This window comes from Toxotes jaculatrix, chromosome 10 (assembly GCF_017976425.1).
Source record: "Toxotes jaculatrix isolate fToxJac2 chromosome 10, fToxJac2.pri, whole genome shotgun sequence".
Classification (NCBI taxonomy): domain Eukaryota; kingdom Metazoa; phylum Chordata; class Actinopteri; family Toxotidae; genus Toxotes; species Toxotes jaculatrix.
In genome coordinates this window covers 16,844,673-16,869,563 of record NC_054403.1, presented here as the reverse complement: position 1 = coordinate 16,869,563, position 24,891 = coordinate 16,844,673, and the positions used below count along the sequence as shown (strand labels likewise).

The 24,891-nt window shown below is 40.0% G+C and overlaps 1 protein-coding gene across 3 annotated transcripts in view; it reads right to left on the bottom strand.

Moving 5' to 3' along the window:
• Positions 1-24,891, bottom strand: part of mid2 (midline 2) — a 135,126-nt gene that overhangs the window by 97,472 nt on the left and 12,763 nt on the right. For 2 of the 3 annotated variants that reach the window (XM_041047940.1, XM_041047945.1), the window contains exon 2: positions 6,331-6,389. The exons of the other annotated variant lie outside the window; for it this stretch is intronic. The gene's annotated coding sequence lies outside the window, so the exon portion shown is untranslated. The remainder of the gene's footprint in view (positions 1-6,330; positions 6,390-24,891) is intronic. 3 annotated transcript variants of the gene reach the window in all.

Genomic DNA, 24,891 nt, shown 5'->3' with positions numbered 1-24,891 from the left:
AACATACACAGGGGGATGGCAAAATGAAAAAGTAGCAGCATATTACAACAAACAGCAACAACTTATGTTACACCGTATGGCACATGAAGATGATATCATATCATCTGATGGATTTCTGTGAAAGAGCAACTTATACTTCTTAAACATATTTATCATCATTGGCTATAGAACATGTGCCCACAACACAATGGTTGTATCCTGATCACAGTGGAAACTGTATTTGATCAATACCCTCTTCTCTCTGGCCTTTCCTGTCCTTCATTCAGCGAAGAACTATCTAGTACATGATGACCATTAATACACATCGTAAAAATCAAAGTGATGCTCACGTCGAGTGGATTTGAGAAGAGAAGAGCCAACAAGAAAGTATCTACAGCAACATATAGTAGTAGTAGCAGTAGTAGTCGTGGAAGCATGATTTATGCATATGTTAGACCACAGGGATAAGCAACTGAAAATCTGCACAATCTTTCACTCAATTTATTATTCATATTCAGCACTGATTGCATGTTCTACTCGCCTTCTTTAAATTGCATAATTCTTGGTTCAGCAGCAAATGACCTCACGACTTTTTAAAGAGATGTCAGGCAACTTTGGGTTTGAGACATTCTTCTCTTGACATGCACATTAAGCTGTATGTGTGAAGCCAAAAATAATTCAGCTTGACCCGAACACCTCGTTTTTGGCTATACTGAGTATCTACCAGGTAAGGGTGTGGTTTCTATCATTTGAGCATAAGGAGCTTTGAGAGGAGGGTGTGCTGAAATGACTGGGGGCTCTTTGGAAGACAGTACGGAATGTGTGCAGACAAGTCATTTAGATGACTGTCAGAATTAAAAATTTTGCACTTTAACTGCTAATCAGAGATCCCTGAGAAAGCACAGAAGAAGAAGCTGTTTGGTATGATGTTGTGCCAGGACACAGGCACCATGACTGTGCAGAAGTAGCAAGGCTACAGTAGGTAAATCCTTTTCTGTTCTACTCTGATAGCCCAAACACTAATTTAACACCTCTCGTTGTTTGCTCATATGTTGTTTGACGGCCTTCCTGTGCTATATTCCATCTGACATTGCTGCAATGGATAAGAACTCCTAATGCGCCATAAACATGTTTACTCATTTGCCACAGGATTGTTGCTTGTTGTGACACTTCGTTCCCCTCCATTTCTGTCTTTGGCTGCAATTTCATTTCATTGTAGTACAGAAAAGAAAGGGGCGCCACACAGACACAAGCTCAACAATGCAATCTGATTCTCAATCTGCTGAGATACAGAGTGCAACAGAGGATATTAGCATCTGCAGGGACATGTTTTGTACTGTGCTACCAAGACTCCAGACACAGGTACTAGTTAAAATGACAGAAAGACTACAAATACATGCGTATGCTACCAATTGCAGAGCCTTAATTTCACACATAAGCCACAGCAGACAAAGCTAGGACAAAACAAAATGCCTTTTATTTCTCAGTAAATTCACTAGAAACTGTTACAGCAGCAGAGCGTGTTTGAAATGAATCTCATTGGACTTTGGCCGACCTTTAAGACTGCATTTACAACCCAGACGTGATTCAGGAGTAGAGAATTTCCCTCGATATATACATTTTTTAAATAAGTACAAAATTGACCAAAAAAAAAAAAATGAAATCAAGTGCCCCCCAGTTATTGAGTGTGGGCCAATAATGCAGTGGCATTTCACACTTGAAATACTTTCTCATACTGTTAGAGCAGACACCATGAAATAGTCTATAAAGTAAAGGTGTTGTCAAAACACAGACTCTGACCTGCCCTAAAAAGCACACGCAGTGATGTTAAGGTGCTGTTAAGGTAGCTGTAGCCACATCAAATGACTTCAGGTGTTGGCAAAGATTTCTCAAGCCTTGTTCTCCTGGCCTGCCCTCCTTTATCTTTTCTTCCCCTTTTGTCTTGATCTCCTTTTCTCCCTCTACTCCGCGAAATAATGTTCTCCTCCCTAACTTTTATCCAATATCTATTTATACAGTATCTCAACCATTGGGTTCTTTCCTGCTGATTCTCCGATTCATTTGTTCATTATGGTCCTCACACCTCCTCCTCTGCAGCTCTTCCCCCATGCCTCTTGCTTATCGCTCGGCTCATCCTAATTCCCTCGCTCCTCTTTCCCCAATCACCCCCCCCTCTCCTCCTCCTCCACCTCCTCCTCCTCCTCACTCAGAGGAACAGCAGAGCTCTTCATCAAGCAGATGTCAGGCATCTGTCAGAGTCCAGGCCAGTCTCGGCGTGATTGATTTTTGGCCCACCTGCGTCTTTCGTAATGACCAACTGTCAATTTTTTTACTGCCTGCACTGCCTCCCCTCTGTCACTGCAGCATCCAGAGGCTAAATCTCTGAGCTCAGACCTACAGTGCATTATCTAGCTTGTCTTCAGATAGGATTTATGTGAGTAAACCATATAGCCAGCCTGTCTTTCCTGCAATCACAAAGGAGAAGGTTTTCAGGGATAGTTATTTTAAAGAAACAGTTCGTTTGCATTCTGATGGCAAATGCAATATCTCTTTTACGCTTAAAGTTTTCAATTATTCCCAGGCAATGAGTTTTCTGACAGAAGCTAATAAATGTCTGTTTGGATTTGCTGTTTTGATATGGTCTGCTAACGGTTTGTAAAACAGTTTGGAAGCTGAGGCCTGAGACTATCTAGAGTAGAATGACATACTCTGTTACATTATGGAGGACGGGCAAGACATATTTCCTGTGCAGCAAACCAGTCTCTTTATTTTTTACTAGAGACACTTCGGCACATCTAATTAATTAGTTTTATCCCAAAACAAAATGCTGTAACAAGTGAATGTTGTCTCCACATGGTATTTTGAGAGAAAGTGTCCTCAAGATCAGAATTTTTTTTTTTTAAACAGACAAAGATGTTACTTATTCTGCTCTTTGATCCATATGTTTCAGTGCTTGCTCACATTACAGCAAACTGATAAAAAAAATCCAGACTGAAAATATGAGTACATCAAACCTGACTTGATTGGAGGCTGAAGCTGAACACGACATTTAAATTTCACCTTTAGGGATAAAGTCCAATGGATTTTGTTGAGGGCACAAGATGTTACTTCTTTAGCTACACTCAGACCTTAGTGTGACTCCAAGACATCGGATGATGAAAACATGTCAGGAACACATTCAAAAAACTTCTTCATGTCCCGTGGCGGCCTCCAGACTGAGTAAGGATATATAAGCGGAGCTTCAAGCTGGAGGCAGAGTGAAAGAACGGGCACATTGCTTCCCCTCGCTGCACTCACCTGGATGCCAAGCTTCTTTGATCATCTACAGAGGCCAGGTGCAACTTTTGCATCTGGAGTAAGGGCAAGTTTATAGATCTCACTCTGTCTCTACTTCCTGTTGCTGTTTGTCTCTGGTTACCCTTCCTTCACTCCCCCCCCCCCATTTCCTCCCTTTCCCTCTTTCTCTCCATCTGCCTGGCAGGGACAACAGAGTGCCCATGGAGAGCAGAGATGCAGCAGAAGGCATCTTTGAAAGAGAGCTCTGGCTGCAAACCTTTCATCTAGTGCTATACCTGGCCAAGGCAGGCTGCAGGGTACCTCGGCTGTCAGAAGGCATACACCAGAGGAGGGAGGATGGATGAAACAACAAGAGAGGAATGGAAATGAAATGCAAAGAGCGGGAAAGACAAAGGGGCAAAAAAAAAAATGCCTATCTAGTATTGATAATCTATTTATGCTTTTGCCAGGCCCAGAAAAGAAGGAGGAAATGAAGATGAGTGAGAAAACCGACATCAGAGGAAAAAGAGGGAGAGCAGGGAAGGGGGAAGCTAAATTAGAGCAGAATGATGAGACACACAGAGAGACCCTTGTGGCTCATAGGAGAGAGCCAATTTACAAAGCTCCTGCTAATACAACTACTTGGGTCTCCGGCTTTGCCAAAAATATCACTGTTCAAGACCATTTTGGTCAAACATCATTAAAAAATGCTTAAATCTGTTTAAGAGTGACATTTCTACCTGATTGGTAGTACAAACATCCTGCACCAGATTATTAGGTAAGGACTTGGTGATGTGACATGCTCCTTTCTTAGCCAACTGAGAAAGGAGCAGTCATTTCAACTTTCTGTTTGAAATGACTGTAAACACTATGCCAAAGAATAGGAGTGAACTGAAATGACTGCTGTTCATTCAAAGCCTAGACTCAGTGCTGCATGGAACATCACAACTTTGGCAGCATTAGTGTCTACATTATCTCAGCTTGCCTCTGCTTGGCCTATTGCATCTGCTGTAGAGTGCGCTGCCTTGACAGGCAAAGACTGAGTACTTGGAGTGTGTGATGTGCCTCTACAGGAGGCAGGCAGGGAGAAGTGTGTGTGTTTGTGTTTGCATGTATGTATTTTTTGAGTGCCTATGTGCATTAAAGCCTTCTGAAAACCTCTCGCTAAAAACAGGCTGCATGCTTTTTTCGTAAGGCATGCAATAACTCAAAAAGCCTCTCATTGACAGCGGCTGTCTATAGCCGTGAAGGACTGTGAGTTTGACAAATGGATTCTCTCACAGCTGTCTACCTGTGCAGGTTCTGCATGGGAAAATCAGGCAGGAATGCTGCAAGGCAGGTCTGTCCTTAGTCCTTAATGCCATGTCTGGGACTACAGACAAGGATCATTAACGAGTCAGACTGTGTGGTTAAGACTGACAAAATGTTGTTTACCTCAGAAAAGGCCGGCCCTCTCAATTGTCTGGTGGAGATTCGTCTTTTAAGTCAGCGGGTATTTAAAGTGTAATCTCTACTTAAGAGGCCATCATTAAAACCAAACAATGCATACCAATAGGCAAAAGGCTGGCTTCAACGATTTTTAAATGATCCTCAATCTGGCCTTTTTTATACTCTTTTTTTTTCCTGTGTGTCCCTCCTCCCTTTTGTATCAAAAACAAGCCTGATCAAGTACAAATTAAACGTAAATGCTTCACATCAAAGACAAACAGTGTAGCCATGGGAACCAAACCACTAGTTCATAAGAATAATATATTGTTTTTGTAGTCCTCCATTAAGCCTTACAAGCCTTAAGGTATAAACTAATAAACAGACAGTATATCACTGAGAATCAGTATTGCAAAGCATAACGAACACTATGTCTATTACCCTCTGACGGGATAAGATTAAAAAAATCTGGAAGCCTTCTTATTACAGATAGAGCTGTGCAACTATTAGCTCCGTTATGCAAATGAGACATTTTGTTTGCAATGAGAATAAAGAGATCCTCTATAATAAAGATATTTTGAGACATTTTTGCAAAAAAAAAAATCAAATTTTCTTAAAATAAATGGTTTTAAACAGTCTCTACAGGAAGAGAGAAAAAGTCACAAGACAAATGCCTGGCTATCAGTGCAAACAGATCAATCCATTTAAGGCTATTCTTTACCACAACAGGAGAGTAGAGAACTCCAGCAACTGTTTACATGAGAGACCTGCAAACCCACTCAACCTGTATATAATAAAGTCAACATGCTTCTTCCACACACACACACACACATACACAGAGCTTCTACAGCGTGGTACTCATCCGTGAGAGGTTACGTGCTGTAAGCTCTTGTCAGGAGGATATGCAATGGGAAAAGCCAATCTCGTGGTCCTAAAAGACAAGAGGTTGAGGAGGGGAGCTGATGAGGCCCTGGACTTCAGCTATACAATCCAACAAGTGCATTATGTTCCCACTCAGCAGGAGGGCTTAGATGGCTGCCAGGCTCCATGCAAGGCAAGGTGGCAGCTTAACAAAGCAAACCATTTTAGACATGAATGAACGTATCCGCTGATAAAACACGTGTTAACCAGTATTTTAAGTCAATGCGGCTCTCAGCAGGGTTTGCTTCACTACATGTACTTGTAATATTGGGCGTTTGAGTCCTGATCAAGAGCTTGATCATGTCCTTCTTGTTCTCTACCTCCTCTCACCCCACTAATTCCTCGTGTCATTTTACACGATTCCTATCTAATACACTTATTTCATAGATTTAATATGATGTAAAAAAAAAAAAAAAGAAGTGTATGATAGGTCTCCAGCGCACAGAAGCATCTAATGCAGTTAAGGATACTAAGAGTGTGCTGCCTCACTTCTTGTAGATGTTCAAAATGAAGTCGAGGAAGCATCAACAAAAAAAAAAGGAAAAAAGCAAGCATGGGCATAAATTAATGAACAGGTATTGGTCTACAGTCTCCTACCACTTGGCTGGAATGGCAAAGAGGTGCTGACAGAGATGCGAGATGGGGTTGGAGAGGGAGAATCATGGGGAAGGATCCTGCAGAGTGGAGTTAAAAATAGAGCATGAAGTGGAGGAGGGGGAGGGGACGTACCTGTGGGCTTGGAGGCAGCCTAGTTAGCAAAGAGCAGCACCACTGTGGACGTTGATGGACTGGAGAGGGAGACAGTGAGAGAGAGAGAGAGAGAGAGAGAGAGAGAGAGAGAGAGAAGAGGAGGCCGAGAGAGGTGATGAGAGAAAGGGAGGGATCTGAAAGAAGAAGATGAGGATGAAGTAAGGGGCAAATCAGCAAAAAGAGGAGAGAAGGGGAGGGGGTGGAGAGAAGACAATGAGAAAACAAGTCAGATTAGCATGAAACTCCGTGTTTGAGTCAAAACAATAATTTCACAGCAGGCTGCAGATGGCCGCAATGACTAGTAATAGTCCGAGACAGATGCACATGATGAACATGCACGTGATGGCACATGCACGCATACACTCACACGCACACACCGGGTGTTACATTGTAGGTGAAGTCGGGATTCCATAAATAATCCCTCCAACAGCTAAGCCAATACAGCCATATGGAGTAACGTATAATAACTGTCATGTTGCTTACGATCTAAGAACAAGTCATTCATAATTAAAAATACATTTAAAAAACTATAGTTTTGTTCAACTTAATTTGGGATAAAACCGTGATCCTGAAAAATGTGATGTCACAGCCAGTCACTTCCATATCCATAGGTTCTTTTCTGCTGTGGTCTTAGTTTTAATAATGTGTGCACTTGACGCAACTTTATGAGAAATTTATTAACAACCCTGAACTGATTATTCACCAGTTCTGGTACGTCACTCTTCACAGAATGTCTCAAATTTTATATTAGGAATAACAGCATCTCAAGTGAGATCAGGCCTCAGAGAGCCTAAAGTTAAATAACGAAGGCAGCCAAACAGAGGCAACAGGAGGCAGTCGACAGGAGAAGTGCCACTATGGACAATCAGTGCATTGTTTACTTGAGGGCCAGCCAGGTGCAGTGTTACTTTTTTGTCAGTGTGAAGTAATCTGAGAAAACAGAACACATGGCCCATCATTTGGTTCCTAATAAGCTATTGTTCCCAGCCGGTTCAGGAGGGATTCCAGTGAGTCATCCACAACTGACAGAGACGAAGACTTGGCAAGAAAGACTGTGCCGAGCAGCTGTATTGAAAATACCTCCAGACTTCAAAGCTTAGTGCCTGGATACTGTGGATTTTGTAGTATTTAGGAAAAACTAAGAAAATGTTTGCTTCGCTTGTGCTTTTTAATGCTTGTGCATGCTGTGCTTTAATGTTGCTTGGAATGGGAAAAAAAAAACCCTCAATGGACTGAATTCAGTAAAACACACAAAGTTAACATGATAAAACCAAAAACAGTTGGCTTTATTAAAATACGTCTGCTTTGGTAAATTATACGATTTACTGTTATTTATGATTTTAAAGATTGTGATTTAAATGTTATGCTGCGTTTTGAATTCGTTTCATGGTCTTTGTGGCACTAAAACAATGAGAGTCAGAGCCGGAGGTTTTTCTGACAATAAACAGGGTACATTTGCGTGATCACTTCATTCACGTTTTTCAATTAGGTTTATTTGCTGCACATTGAATAATGAATTATGGTTAAACATCAATCACTCTGAAAGCATTCATTAATTTTCAATACAGCTCATTATTTAGCATATTAACTAATTAACATGAGGTGCGTTGACAAAACCGTGGTTAATTATGAACAAAGTTGTTGCTTGCTACCACTCTCTCCTCTCTCTGTCGTCCACCATCACTGTCTCTTAATCACTGATGCACATCAATGTGCCATGACTCACCATAATGATTGTCTAATAAGAGACAATAAAAGGAGAACAGGCCTGTCAATGGACTGCAACCAGTTTCATCTCCTCTGAATGCCAAGTAAGTAAGTAGTCACCTTATCACATACAAAAGAGAGAAGTAGAAAGAGAGCCAAAACATTTTCATTCAAATCCATTTCAAGCACTTTTAGTTTTCTTAACCATCTACAGAAACACTCTTATTGTGAAACCAAGCCAATCTGAATATTGTAGTAATGCAGGATACTCAAGCCCCTTATTCAAATACTCGGTATGTAGAAACCATGAAAAATGCACATTTTTCAATACTTCTACTAATGGATATGAAAGATATGATGGTTTTAAGTATTCAAACTGTACACAATTACTGGCTTTTATTAATAATGTTTTTTTCATTGATTTTCTATCCAGAGCTCTAGATTTCAGATAAACATTCTTCTGATAAAAAGTAATCACTGGCACCGCACTCATTTTCACTCGCTTTGGATGTTTGTGTCAGTTAATGCCTCATTTCTAAATGTAAATGTGAGATTAGTGTCTGTACCAGGAGATATTAACCATCTGCTACTGCTACATAATGACAACTGAGAATGGTCTATTTGATTATTGTAATTTTCTGTCGTAAACAGAAAATGTGACAACTCAGTAATGTACAAGATATGTTACAACAGACAACATGGACTAGAAGAACATGTTTTCCTACAAATCAAACAGTTCATAGCTTTAGTTTTGCTTCTGAGTATTATGACTGAACCTTTTTTACAACTAAATTACAAATTATAGTACACAGCTTCATCTCTAATAAGAAACCCATAAAAGGGTCTGATGTCAAAATAAAGCCCTGGGGTCAACTGACATTCAAACACTGGACACTCTTATTAACAGATTCTGGTAATGCACCTTGAATTCCTAGATACATTTTTTCCCCCACAAACAACTGGGGGACACAAAGACGTTAGCCACAAAACATATTGTCTGGGTGGATTAATGACATTTAACTAACAATTTCAGTGTTGGGTTTACTATCCTTTAATCTTCACAATGTTTTTACTAGAGGAAACTCTTTACTCTGAGTGGAACATTTGGCTTCTCTGAATAGAAACAGGTGTGGCAGTGAAAAGCAGAGGTCAGCACATTCATCCATCGATAGGGCCGGATAATGCCACAGAGGTCCCTCTCACTTCATAGGAAAATACTGTGTGTAACTTGGAAACAGGTTTGTCATCCACCTGTGAACAGCATAACAAAATGCCTTCCTCGCTTGCTCACCTCTCCCTTTTCCTTCTTTCTTTTCACTTCCCCTTTCACTTTAGTTTTCAACTGCTGCTGAGAAAAAATATGGAATCAACCCACCATTTTTTCCTGTGGGAGCCAGAAAAGGAAGATAATCAGGAGGACACCCAGAGGAAAAAAAAAAATACCCCAACCTGTGAATAAAAATAACTCAGGAATTTTGTTGCTCCCTTGCAGGGAGGAAATGTACTCTGGTAAGAGACAGACAGTGATTTTGCTTTGATGAGAACACCCAGCTCGGCTTGTTGATTTATTTACTTCTGTCATTTTCCTGCTGAGAAAAATCTAACAGAAAAAAGTAGATGATTGGGATAATTGGGAACGTAGCATGAGACAAAAAGTGAAGGGATTCATGAGGTTAAAAGAGCAGATATACAGAACAGTAATACAAATGGTACTAAATGCAATAAGTGAGCTGATAAAAATAACACATTTTGTGTTTCCTGTCATTTGCTCACAGGTTATATCTGAATTTCTCCAACTTCACTTGCAGTCTGGCAGAGATACTGCTTCAAAAATAAAACTAGTGTCAGAAGATGGATGTTGGATGCAGGTTATTATTGCGAGGAGATAAAGCTAACCTTGTGTGAGCAACATGTGTTGAGCAGCAACAAGCCTTTGATGAAGGGCCTTTCTGTCCACAAATTGGTTTGGCAAATAGATCAGACGTTACCATAAAATTTCAAGAGTGTGTCTCTCTATGTCCCTGATAAGTGTGCATGTCAACATTTTTATCACATCAAGTCAAGTTTATTTATACAGTTCATGATTAAAGTATTTTTGGCTGGACTGCAACAGAGGGGCCAGCCCCTGACTGAATGACTGACTGAATGATGAGGTTATATCACTGGTTGGCTGGCTGAATCTTGGAGTTTCCCCATTGGCCACTGCTCTTTCAGAACGAATTGGAGAAAATTGTTTCTACTACATCATCAGGGAGTACTAACAGACAGTGATGCCATTTCAGACCCCTTTAGCAACTTTCATGAAAGCACCTAGCGACATCTAGCAACATTTTGTACAAACCTTAGCTACTTTCCGTTGAAGAGAGTTGCCAATATTGCCCCATGAGTGCAAAGTCGGGCTTTCCCTCTGCAGACACACCTCTCTCTTAATCTCACATCTCATTCAACTGACCACACAGCAGCTGACGTAGACATGAATGAGCTTCTAACTTTCTCTCCGAGTGATCATTTTACAAGTAAATATAGCTAAAATCTGAGCATAGCCGTTGTCTTTAAGTTTATGGTGATTTTCAGTATTTGAACTACATCCTCAATTTCTCCCACTGACCATATGTGGTGCAGCCATTTATGAGGTTTTGACCTAGTCTTGTTTTAAAGGACTAAGCACAGAGAAGCCCAGCTCAATCAGGAGAAACTAGTTAACAAACCAACCCAGTGTCATTTTTATTGATTTATAACCCCAGATCTGTGATATATTTTCATTTTTACCTTAACATGTTCAAGAAAAGTCAGCTGAGCCCCCTGTTTCTTTGACAGTATACTCCCAACCACAGTTTCCTGCAGGTGGTCAATGGGATCCGTGCAGAACAGACACAGTCCTCTACTGTTGGCTACAGAACAACAGAACAAATTGCTCAAATGCATGTTGACATTAGCTGTCCTTCACTTTGCCCTACCACAGTGTTTTCACTGGCCTAGGGGCTGCAGGTGACTGCTTTCTGGTTACAAACCCACTTAATACATGACAAATGCTATTAAATATTCCACCAACACCTTATCTGCCTTGATCAACTCAAAATGGCTCCCATTTCTTGGCCGTCATGAATCAACTATTAATATGCCAAATGGGGAGTATCACGCACAGATAAATGTCAGCAGTGCAATGTACACAGGCTAATGAGTTTTGAACACCGCTGACACTGTTTGGCTCAAATAAAACACAAAGGACAAGAGTGATGACTGGTTCACTATATTCAATTATCCTGCCTGAACAGAGGCTGTCGCTGTGCTCGGTCAACTCAGCTGCCGGTGGGGTATCTTGCATTTCACAAATAAAGAGAGTAAATTAACTGTCAGGGCTTTGATGGAACAGCACAGACCAAAAGCTACAAGCATTATCAATATTCCTCAAGATAAGCACTTTTGTGAATTATTTTCTTCACCACCGACATAAAATATGGTTGATATCAGATAATAAATATTCTCCATCTTTGTTTTGGATGTCAGAGTGTCAGAAGAGTTCAGCTAGAATTTATTTAGGAGAGAAGTTCTTGGGAAACAAAACTTTTTAAGTCTTGAGGCGACCGTTTTATGGGAAAGGGCGTTGCCTCTTCCACAATTAGCTCAGCACACATACATCTTAGCTTATTATCAGCTACGCCACAACACACAGGAGCCACTTTGTATTCCCAGGGAAACTCTCACACATCCTCGCCCCGTTTCCTGGTATGACCTCACTTGCAACAGAATACAAACATTGTACGTCAACCATCAGCATTTTTCCCAGCATGAGGCAAGCACCAGGTCTTCTTTTTTTTTTTTCTAAACACCACTATATTTTGTACTTCAGCATGCCTGCAACACAAGGCACACTGTTTTTAAAAGAAAGGACCTGCACTAAATGTATGTTGTTTCCATTCATTCTAAGAGGGCAATTTTCTCTTGATTAGAAATTTCATTAATTTCCTGCATTCCCTTTTCTCTTTTACAACATTTATTTTCTGTGCTATTATCTCATTCCAGGAACGGAGACTATAGCAGACTTCATTTAGCAGGTTGAATCATCCTGTGCTGTTGAGCTGGTCTGACAGGATTAAGACTGACATTAGGTGGGTCCCAATTTAATCACAGAGAACGGTTTGTTTAAGGTTTTATTTGTAGAGAAAATGCTGAAATCCAAGAGGAAGAAAAAGGAGATACATGCCTTTCCCCCAGTCTTGTCTTGAAAATAACTGTGGGTTCTAATACACAGTAAGAAATGAGAGAAATAGTGACCAAATTTATGGGCATATATTTACAGGATGCAATGTTGTGACATCAGTTTTTTTGGTACTACTTCACATGATGAATAACCTTTAGGGACTAAATCACAAGACCCCCACAGCTTTCTTTTCATTGGAAATGAAGATTAGTTTATGAGAGTTTTTGAAAAAAACTGTACATAAAAACAGTAACAAAATGATACAAATCATAAGAAACAGAAAATGTAAGAGAAAAAAGGAAAAACAGAGCTGTCTTAGAGTAGTAGGTGAATCAACCTGCACCATATGTATGAGTGAGCTGTGGCCGCACATGGCACTTAAATTTGACATTTGCACTAAATTACATTACAAGTTTAGCATTGTGAAATTAATGAGAGGGACTCAGTGATTTAATGAACTTGGACTGTGCTGTGCACTTGTGGCTCATAACCAACTGTCTCTGTAATGCGGCGCCAGCTACGGCCGGGTCTCAGTCCCTATGTAGACTGCTCAATAAGGCCAAACCTCTCACCTTAATGACTGTCGACTTTTTTTTCCTCAGTCTGATGCACTTTTAATTATCAGCTCCAAGGCTCTCTGTAGCATCTGTACTCAGAGGACAGGGCTCGCCTTTTAACTAAGAACCTCCAACTTTAGAGAGTTGGCTCAAAGTCAGGCTCAAAATCTGTTAACTCTGCTGAATTCAGCCACACAGCAGCAGAACTGCGGTAACCCTTTCATGATAGTGTCATCTTTGGCCTGGCTGCTACACTAATAACCCACTCTGCTGCCGAGCTGGCCTTCATTTTTTGTCAGTGTACTGACAAAGCAAACAACTATGACATACAACAAGCAGTGACAGCATTGATCTAGATATGTGGAGAATTATTCCGACTTTAGCTTTCAGTATCAACATTTTTAATAGTGCTGAAAAAATCCACTGCCTTATTTGTTAGTCTGTCATAGAACAGGATGACCTTGAGGAGTCGGGTGGGAGAGCAGATTTAAAGCTAAACTGGCTTTTAAAATCACAAATCATTTCAGCATCACCCACTCAAATACTATGTATCCACACTTTGGAATTTAGCACGTACTGCATGGGAACTTCTAAAAACACACCCTGAAAGCATAAAGTTCCTCTGTCCTACTATGTTCCTTTCGACAATCTGATGTGTCAGTCATGTGCTGAGGACTTCCTTGAAACAAACAGCAGCCTAATCAGGCTGCACAAACAGAGTGTTGCTGTATTTACCCACGCTGCAGAATGTGCACATCTCGCCTATTTCTGTGGTTCACCCAGACAGTCAGAGGCAGCAACAATGGCTTTCAACCAAGCAGCTGTTTCTCTCTCCCCGCTGAAACTCTCACTGGGACATCATTATTGTGGAGCACATTTTCATTCATCAGCTTCTGAGTGATGCATCGGTTCATAGAAGTGCTTCTCAAATGAGATTCATTTCAACTGTCACGCTACATTTTACATCTTGTTTAAATACGTTTGTAAACAATTATAAATTCAGATTGTTAATCGTTAAGAATATCATAAAATACATTATTTGATCCCTCTTTTTCTAGCAACAACTGTTCAGTGTATTCATGTGCTGTAAGTGCTGCTCTGTGTTTTATTTTCCATTGTCTGAGGTGGGTTTCACAATTCCAGTACAACATTCAAGTTGACAATCACTGAAATTAAGATGAATGCAAACACTAACAAGACAATTCCTGTGCCAATACCTAGCATACCAGCTGCTAACAGTTACTCATGGTGGTACATGTTGGCAGTAGCTGATGGTCTTTAATATTTATTTCTGCGTAATTTAACTATGTTGTAGTTTACTTTCCCTAAGTCTAACTGATTCCAGCATAAACAACATAAAAAGTATATCTACTCTGGTAACAATTTGGTTGCTAAGTCACTTTTTGTCTGCAGCCTGCTTCAGTAAGTTAACATTTCCTTACATAACTTGCAAAAAACCCATTCACTTTAATAACCACAATGCTTTTAACCGTACAGTCCTCATGACTCCAAGCCCAGCATTTCTCTCGTCCTGTTTCCAAAACCAGCGCTGTCATTTTGGGAGGTTGTGGGGAGAATGTAGTCTCCTCAAAAATGGCATTTTATGGCTCCACTGCACATTGGAAAAATAAAAACCTCAGACAATTCATCTTCATGCTCTCTTACCAAACTAAACTTTAATAATTGGGTCAGTGGTATTCTGGAAACACAGCACCAGTTCTGGGGTAGACTGAATAAGTATAGTTAAAATGGCAGTGCAACAAGTGTTTAGCAGATAATCTTGCTGGGTCAGCCGATGTTTTATTTAGCAGGTAACCCAGCTGGATCGGCATCTTTGAGTCACTGGCTGTTCTTCCTCTACCGCTGTGTCGGAGCTGAATAACAGCCTTTGTTAGCCACTGGGCTAAGCTTTATTTTAAATGGCATCTTTCTCAAAAGGCATGCCACTGGCTTACCTTCAACTGCTGGATTATCTTTTAAACAAAATGGTTTAAGTTTCGCTTCTTCTAGTGCAGTTCAAATATGTGAGATGCTATTTTTCTCACAATCAAGTTTCCACATGTCACTGTGTTGAAGTTAAAGTAGATAATACTCAGGATTAACACTTCTAACTCGTTCTTTTTCACAATGGAATTAATTTCATGTTAATTACATATGTGTTTGAAATGATTCATTGTTTTCCACAGTCAGGGAGCAAACAGCTCTAGTGTAACAGTGTCTCATCACAGATGAAAGCATAGCCTGAATGCAACATGCTAACACTGGCTCAGCTCTGCTACATTATTAATAAGCTTCTTATTTGTAAAGAACATCTAATAGCATTCCTTTTTTGATGTGCAAACCAGACTTTGTGCAGAAAAATAAATCACCAGCTTATCATCCTCTGAAAACTCTAATTTGAGTGTGCTATTAAAAAAAAAAAGCACAGGACTAAATCTAAAAGAGGAAAAAAAAGAAAAAGAACGTTGAGTTTTGTGAGCCATCACACCAGACACTGAGCATGAGAGTCATATTTGGGCCAGGATGACTTATGGGATGGACAGATGTCTAACATTTGTGAGAGAGATGAGGAGGAGGGAAATATGATCAAATGGAACAGTGGAGAAAAAGTAGAGCGTAACAGACAGTAAGAGAAACCTATTTAAAAAAGCATATAGGAGCCCACATCAAACACCACCAAGAAGAGAAGGTTGCTGAGTGGGAGTCATCTCGTTCCTCTCCCTCTATGTTCTTCCTGCAGTGCTTCCTGCAGCTCTCGTTTTGCTCTGTTCTTGCTCTACTGTCTTCCTCTGCGCCATCTAAATATTTTATACGTAGCCTGATGTTGTTTTAGGGATGTGTCCCACTCTTTGATCAGGGAGATTGTCATTGATTTGTTGCTGGAGCAGAGTAAGGCATTGACTGTTTTGTCACAGAGGAAGAGGCAATCAAGACAGGCTCACTGAACAAGGACAAATCAATAAATAATGAATCGTCAGCTTGTATTCAGCTGTTTTATCAATCATTAAAGCCCCAAATACAGTGCAGTCCCATCATTATATATTCCTGCCACCAGTGACATGAATGTTGTTCCAGTCTGTGTGTATATGCATTTGTGTTCCAGGGTCAAAGCAGCTTGGAAGTTGTGTTGCTCTAAATAGCTTTTTTTATGTTCCTTGGAAGATGTGTACTATATGTCTACAATATAGCAAAAATATCATTGTATGTTGCTTTTACAGTCAAGTTCAGTGTCCTATATTGTACACTTGAAGGCATTCTTCGGAAATGCTAAAAATCAAATAGCAAATGCAGCAGTAATTACAGAAGGACAGTTCTGAGTCAGGGAAGATGAGCTGTATTCTACAAAATCATAACGGCTCTTGCTGCATTACTGAGCCAAAACCCACTGACGCTCTGGCTTTGATGTTCAAACTGTGGTCCTGCACAGCCAGGAAAAAAGTGTTCTAAAAACGGGACCTAAAATCTGGGAGTGAGAGGAAATGTTGCTGCTGCCATAATCCTATGGGTAATCGTTTACATTTGATCACCACGCATGAATATGAATACTGCTCTGCGTGTCCTTGAAAAATCCCCCAACTTACAGACACTCGCTGGTGTAGAGAGAGACTGATGTGAACATTTTCTGCACTTCTCTTGGAGGATGACAGCTATTCAAACAACTTACTCCAACCTCCAGCAAAAAGACCAGTGTGAAACCGAGCCACGAGTGGAATGCATTTAAATGCACTCAGTGTGGTGTTGTGAAAACAACACGAGGGAGACAAAAAAAAAAAGAGAGAGAGATGAATAGAGTGGGTGCTACAGTGTCTAACAATGCCAAGTAGAAGATTACAGATGGCTGGCTTTGTGGAGGGGTGCTTGAGCATGTTTTCAGGCTCATTTCAGTGTAATTTTTTCCCTTTATCCATGGGCACGCAGCCTGTGAAGGGTCAGAATGAGGCATGGAGCCTCGTTTAGAGAGAAAGGCCAAGCAGTGCGGACATGTAGGCAGAAAGGAGACGTGATGGGGTTCTGGAAAGGCTACTGCTAATCCCTGGCACAAAGGGGAAGAGAGAGCGAGAGAGAGAGAGAGAGAGAGAGAGAGAGAGAGAGAGAGAGAGAGAGAGAGAGAGAGAGTTTGCTGGAGCATGCATGCCTGCACAGACAGTGATGCACACCACTATGCTTTGGATAATTTCATCTCAACTGTGAATACAAGCAAAACTTCTCTACTAGATTGACAAGCATTGTACTCTTACATCAGCTGTAATGAGTAATAGTTTCAGGATTTCTTACATGAACCTAGTACAAGCTTAAATTTAAAATCCGGCCATGGCGCAGACAGAGAGGATTCTGGTGTGCCAAAAAGCAAAGCGCATACTAAAATTATATTTTTAAAAATTAAATGGACTGAGAAATGGGAAAGTGTTAGTGTAACGTTGCCTTCAAAACGGGCATAAATTGTGGGGACATACTATTTTTAACTAGTGCTCCATTTCTTCAAACGTGTTAACAAATGTGCATTTGAAATTGGCCCAGGAGATTTGAGATCCCGGCAGGGTAGTACGAGGTTAGACAGAAATTTAAGGATACAATCCCCTGCTTTTAAACAGATTTCATGTTTTCACTGCAATTCTGAAGTTCAAGTCTAGATTTCTGAACATGAACAAGTCTCTCAAGAGGCCACAAGCAGCGCTTAGCCTCTCTTCTTTGGCGTCCTCAAGAGGTAAAACCCAGAGTTGTTCTATTAATAATAGATGGAGACCAACTTTTAGGGTGATGTGGTATTACTGAGGCTGATTCTGCAGGGATTAAATTTGGATTTTTGCTTCTGCGTCAAGGTGTTTAATAGGTTCTACTGAAGATGTCTGCAGCATAAAAACTGATTTAAAGCTCAGTGTAGGATTTCACATGTTGATTATCTTAGAACAAAAGCAACACCGTATTGTAAATGATCAGACATATTACACACCGCAAAGTAATCATAACATTTTTTTGACGCAGAACAATGACATCAAAGTTTGCCTGATCTACATAGCTTCTGAAAAAAAAAAATCTACGCTGCATAATCATTAATACTGCAGCTGAAATACTCATGTTTGCATTATTTTATTCACTTTGTGATATCGACCGCAGTGAGCCAGAGGTTTACAGCAGACAGTGCTTTGCAAAATCCCAGAATATAACTGTGTTACTTACTGAGCCTTACTCACTGATTATTGACCCTTTTTTGGCTTTGTGTTTTTATATTAACAATCTTTGGAGAAGGCATGTAAGCCTAAGCTGATCGATCAAAGTTCATGCACTTTGTAGCCGAGTTAGCCCAGATGTGTAGTTTTTTTCATCAGTCATTGTTGAGGAGGTGCACACCACCTTTGGTGTAGCCCGGGGTGTAGCTACAGAGATGAAAGTCAGAGTGTTAGACATTTCTTAGTGTTTCATATGATCAAAGATGGTGGCTTTTGCAATGACTTCAGTCAAGGTTGGAGTCTTGCATTGGTAACTTTTGTTCCAGTAATCTTAAAAGAATGGAATACACAGAGATTGGGAAGCCACTAAAAATAACATTGCTTACTACATTTGGGAAAATTCATACTACTGATGCTCTTATAGAGGGAGGTTATTGTTCTTAGGACTACTTGAAAACTTGAAGGTACGATTTCAAAAAGGCATCAAAGTGGCCTGGGATTATGTCAGAGTATCTACTGAATGTGAGGGGAATGGCTATAGTTTCAGCTGAAGTGTCAGTACTGAGGCGTAAAGAAATCTCCCCTTTGGGACATGCAACAATCAAAAAACTGATGCTAAAATGACCTGCAATGACTTCACACATAGTTCATAATGTGGGAGTTAACACCATGATATGACTGAAACCAGAAACATGACACTCACAAGTCACAACAGTACCTGGTTCCCATGAGTCAAACCAAGGACAAAAAGCCCCAAGCGAATCTGTCACAATGTAACCCATTACCCACCCAGGCGCATTTTTGATGTATAAGCTTCTAAAGAGCCGGGCATGAAACGGGCCCTTTGTGCAGAACAAAGTTTTACAGAGAACAGTGGCATAATATCTGGTGGGTATTCCCCTTGAGTCAGACGATGTCACATATGCACAGGACGCACACACATACAGATGGACAAAAAGACAGTCTCACACAAGGACCATTCAAACGGATGCACGCACAGAGATTCTCTACATTGCAAGTTTAATGTACTCTCACTCACACACATGCACGCACACACACACACACACACTTTTTCCTCTTCCCCTCCACTCCCTTGTGACAGAATATGCTCTTTGTTCATGTTCTTTGAGGGAGCGTTGGGGAGCCAGGTTTCTGGGGCTCTGGGAACGGACATGAATAAATGGACTGTCCTTCATAGCAGCAATGAGGAGAGCAGCCAAACACCCCAAGCAGGAGACCTTACATCCATTATCAAAGGGTCTTTTGAAAAAGCTGTAGCTACAACTACGACAAGTTTGAAGTGAAGAGTTACACACACGCATGTCAACGCACACGTATTTGCAGCAATCATGCTTTGAATGCATGCACAGAAATGCATCGTCCACTATTAAACATTCACACAAATTCACATTCCTCTATGTGTCAGATCCAACAAAAAAGTCTCTTCCCTCCATCCAAGTTACAGCAAACCAACTGGACAGTAGCAAAGACACAGGCCATAGAGATACAGTTTATTGAAAACAGGGTTTTCAGAGCAGGAAATTAATATTTGATTCAAATACTGCTGCTTTTTAGAGAGTGCTGTCTTGTATGCCTAGAAATGAATATATCACTAGAACCATCTGCCCTCTTAAAGATAAATGCTTAAAGTGAAAGACTAAGTTGTGTATAGGCTACAAAAAAGATGAAAGAATATAAGAACATGTCCTCATTCATTTCCGGAGACGACCTGCTTTTTCCACAGCAGTGACTTGAAGTGGGCTGTTAATCTTAACATGCCAATGTCGCAGACTAACATGTCTGAAATGCTGAAGCCATTAATCCCCATTACTACTGATGTGTCCAGGCAATCCACATCACGCAATGGGACAGCAGAGCTCTTCTGCAGGTACAACAGTTCTGGCTTTCTTCAAGTTACAACCATCTTAGGAGGGATGTCGCCGAAATAGTGCCTCTTGGGTGCCACGAAACTGTGATTAAGCTACTTTAATCAAGGGTACTACACTAAATCCCACCGGTGCTAACTGGCTGAACTTTGCAAAGAAACAGCACTCAAATACATCTTTAAGTGAGTTAAAAGTAAATTAAAATTAGAACCTCATTCACTTTGCTTAAAATTACCCCCCCCCCCCAAAAAAAAAAAAAACTTCTGTGACTATGAATATACAAAATGATATCAGTTAGGAATACCTGAAGTGTGATTTCATTCCTTTTTCGATTTTTCTAGTCCGGTCTAATTCCATTTGTATTCCATTTGTCTATCTCAAAGACAGAAGAACTGAATCACATGATCTATAATCTTGGTTCTCTAGTGTCTGGATTTTAGAGAGATTTGTTCATGATCACCAGCATTGATCAGACTGCCTTCAACCATCAGAGGAACGATGTGGATTCTAAAAGCTGAGTAAACATTTGAATTATTTCCAGCTGTAAAGTTTGAAGGACTTTCTATCACAGAAAACCATGTTGTGTAACATCATTTAACAGCACACTTCTTGCACCTACATTTACTCGCTTCGCTCTCTGGAGAGGGTGAATGTGGTGAAAAGGTTTAGCCACTGTTAGCGCAGAACATTCTCTGCTTTTTTAAATTCACTTTTAAGTTTCAGCTAACCACATATAATCTGCTGCTTTTCTGTTGGGGGAATTGAATTTCATGTTTGTATTAAAAATCACTCCTGGTGAAGCATTACACTAGGTGCTATTTTCATTCCTTGTTAAAAGGGGAGAAATTGCCATGTCATAGTTTTCCTCCAAGGTCTTTTCCCAATACTCTCATCTTTACAATATCGCTGAGCTGGCAACTTTACTCCAACACCTTGAAGAGTGCAGCTGCCTTAGGCAGTCTTCTAATAGCCATCTGTATGAGATTTTATAAACCACTTAACCAACAGCTCGCTCTATCACTAATAAAGTTAGTAATATTTCACTATAAAGTTTCTTGTTGCGGGACATCACTGACTGAAATACAATCTATTAGATTTTAGATTTTCTTCTTCCTGTGGAGAGTGGATAAGCTGTCCTGTTGTTGTCGTGCCAGTTTTAGTGGCCTTTTTGTGGAATTTCCGAGCATCATCAGTCTACACAAACATGCAGACACACACACGCTGCCAGACAACTCTCTTGACTATGAAGTGTTCTAATTAGTGCGGATAAACACTGGAGTTGATAACAGTGTACTTGTTTAAAGCCAATAGAGCTTCCTCCGCGATTGATCTGTTAGTTTTGTTTGAGAAAAGGTCACAGAGGCGAAACCCAACAGCTTTGGCAAGATGTGAAATGACACGATGATATCTATACAAAGCAGCAACAGGTCAATCACAAAGTGTGCACGACATAATATTAGGCAACTTTTTGGCTGCAGTTCCCAGCTGTGTGTGATAGAGGGCGAGAACAGTTTTGGCATTCATTGCATCCAAACACTACAGCAACTAACTGCTTGAGCATGTTCCTCCAGACAATAGAACTACATGTTGTCATTTCTAATCAGTTGTATTGTGCATAGTACACAGCTAATAGCCCTGGTAAATTGTACAGCTGGAAGGAAATACAAACATGGCAAACCATTCAACAGATGTCAAGACATTTCACTAAAAGACAAAAATGCCATCTTCATGTTGCTAAAGAAAAGGTCAGGGGAACCAACAAATTTGCAATGGATGTCTGTACAAACTTTCACGGTAATATATCCAAAAGTTAAATTGAGTGTGGATCAAAGTGGTGCACTGACAAATCAGCTGACCCACACTGCCTACAGCCTCACTGCTGGCTAAAACTTACTCTGTTGTTAAATTCAAAACATCTTCAGACTGTGGAGCTACTTTTTGCAATTCACAGGCAGCGTGCTGTCAGATGTAGTAATGTCACCAGTAATGTGTCTGAGATCCAAATGCTAACTGATAAATTCCAACATCTTCCAAGTGTTTTTTAGAGGCAGTCATTAGCTACAGTGTACAGATGTGGGCCAGCCGTTTCCTGGTGGTTTGGCAGCATGTAGCGAAGCTTGAGATGTTCAGTTGAAACACAACATTTTCAACTGCAGAAAAGAGTTTGTTATCTCTAATAAATTTCACAGTTTTCTCTGTTATCAGTTTTGTTTGGGAGGAATTTCTCTCACTTCTTCAATGGCTCCAACAATGTTTGCTGCTTCTGCATAAACATTACGCTTGTTGCTGAAACAAGTTTGTCATAGTCCTTGGCATGATATTTCTGCAAGTCTTTTATCAAGTTTGTGGTGTTGGAGCTTCCAATGCTCCTAAATTCCAACAATCCAAAATAGCAATTCTGCTTTATTACTTATTTAACATAAAATCCCGCCACACCACATTTCAGTATTTGCAAACAGTTCATATCAAATTGTACTTTTTTTTCTGATATCCCATTTTTTCTGGCAAGACAGATGCAGATACTGATTATCAGCCTGGCGCGTCCCTAGTTATAGGTATTGTAATGATCTCTTGGGGTGCAAAAACAAATAAGATCCTGCCAAAACAGAATTACTGTGGTTGAGATAGACTATACACCATTACCCGTGTACCTCATCAAGTCCACTAAGCCACATGGTTTTCTGTGCTGTGAGAATGAAAACATACATTCCCTGCATACATCACAAGTGGATAAGAAAGAGGATAGCTATTGGATCTTTAGCAAAAGGATCCAATGCTTTCCCTTGTGTTGCGGCCTTGATCGAAGCTTCCTTTAAAGTGTGCCTGCTTGGTCTTTGCTGTCTGATTGCTCTACCACTACCAGTATGTAAAAGCTATACTGTATGAGATGTGACTGAAATACACTGCAGGCAAGTTACGCTGGACCAAGATGTGATTTGAGAGAGAAAAGATTCTTCAGTGCATTCAACAATTTGGCCAGGCACCTTTTTTTGGCCAGGCTCAAAATGGTTACAACTGCATCTAAGCAAAGCCTGGTAGATTGCATTGATTACAACTGGGAACCATAGGGGAGAGAGGAGTAGAGACTGTGAAAGAAGAAAGAGAAAATAGAGGAGGAGAAGGGGAAACCGATGAGGAGAGCACTAGGGATGAAAGTGAGATTTATATGTAAGAGGAGAGGAGAGGAGAGAGTTCTGTCGACAGGGAGGCTAATCCCAAACATGGAGCAGATTAAGTGCATGATATAAAATGCATGTTTATGAAGCAGAGCCTTTAGCTGAGTAACAATCTGCTTATAGGGATCGAGAGCAAACACACACATGCACACGCACACAAACAACCCTACCTTTTTTTATATCATACCCAGGTAAAACATGCAAAGCATTCATAAAAAGTCCACAGCTCTTGTTGGCACTGCTGAAATGAAACATTTAATAAAAGTGTCGACATTTCACAGAGAGTGTATAAAACAACTACAAAATTACTACATGATGACTTTTGTTTTCCCAAAGCAAATACAGAAATCAGGTGCTACTGGAACCAAAAACATGGACATGCACACATATGACTACACAAACAAACACAGACAGATGGACACAGACAGATGGTTACAGATTACACTGTAATCTCCCTATATACAACATATAAAAATGCTTTCTAATTGTCCTCTTTATATGAAACAACAAAATCATGTTTGTGATTTTTTGTGTATGAGTGAGAGTGAGAGTGAGAAAGAGAGAGAGAGAGAGAGGGTGAGAGAGGTAGAAAGATTTTTCAGGGATTATATATCCATAGTGCCATCTAGTGTTTCTAGGAAAAATACACACAAACACACATGAGATTCCTGCTGTGTTTCTAAAGTAAAGCGTTTTCATGCGTCATTACAGAAGTTGACATAAAATCATTTTAATAGTACCTATTTCCTTTTAAAGTCTTCATATACGGTGTTCTTTCATATTTCCCTATTCCTACACAAGAACTGTACTAAGGCTTTATGATGGCTGACAACTTTTAAATTATGGAACAAGTGTACACATTATATGCTAAAATTCCACTAAAATGTGAACAAATTGAATAAATTCAAGGTTCAAATGAAAGGAGTGGAGAAAGACCAGAATCTAGGTTCTGTAGAGAGCAGCTATAATGACTTAAAAGTGGGAGAGCATGGACAGTTCTCCTAACAGATTAACTACGTATTAACATAAATAATTAACAACAACATATTAGTAAAACCATTCAAAACCTAATAGCTTATGAATCAAATCATAAACTGACTCATTACATCAGTAATTATGTCTTATTAATTGATCTGTGCCTAGTAATGATGATTATACTGATAATGTATTATGATTAGTTATGGGTATTGTTTAAATATTTTACAGCTGTCTGCCTTTACATGGAATCCTAGCAAAAGTAGATAAAAATGTATAATCACATTAAACATTGAATGAAAATAAATTGGTCCCATGAAAGACAGATACATCAATAGGACCTGTAAATGTAAACGATTTCATTACCTAGTTTAAGGTTAGATGGTGGCATTAAATTGCAAAAGCATTTTCTATATTTTGTATGTGTAAGTTGTTGCGTGATCTTTTGCAGGTTAATGTGTTTTCTTCTGGTGACTGTGTAGTCATTACAGAGAATTAACTATCCACACGTGTACAGAAATAAATTCAAATCACTCACTGTTACACATTAATTAAAACATTTTGAGCCCGAGGAGAGGTTTCTAGCTACACGAGAGTCCATGAAAAATTCATTTCCAATTACATTTGGACATGGTACTGTCAAATATACCTAATCCTTTAAATATTTTTCTCACCATGACAGGAATATTCCTGTCAACCTACATTTTAGAGTCATGCATCAAAATACAACACTTCCTCTGGTGCCGCGCTCGCACACTCTGAGCAAACACACACAAATGCATGCATACTTGCCCACACAGGTTTAAAAAAGGAGGGCTTGTTACAAACTACAGTACAACCTAAACAGAAGCTTAACATAAACATGTCACC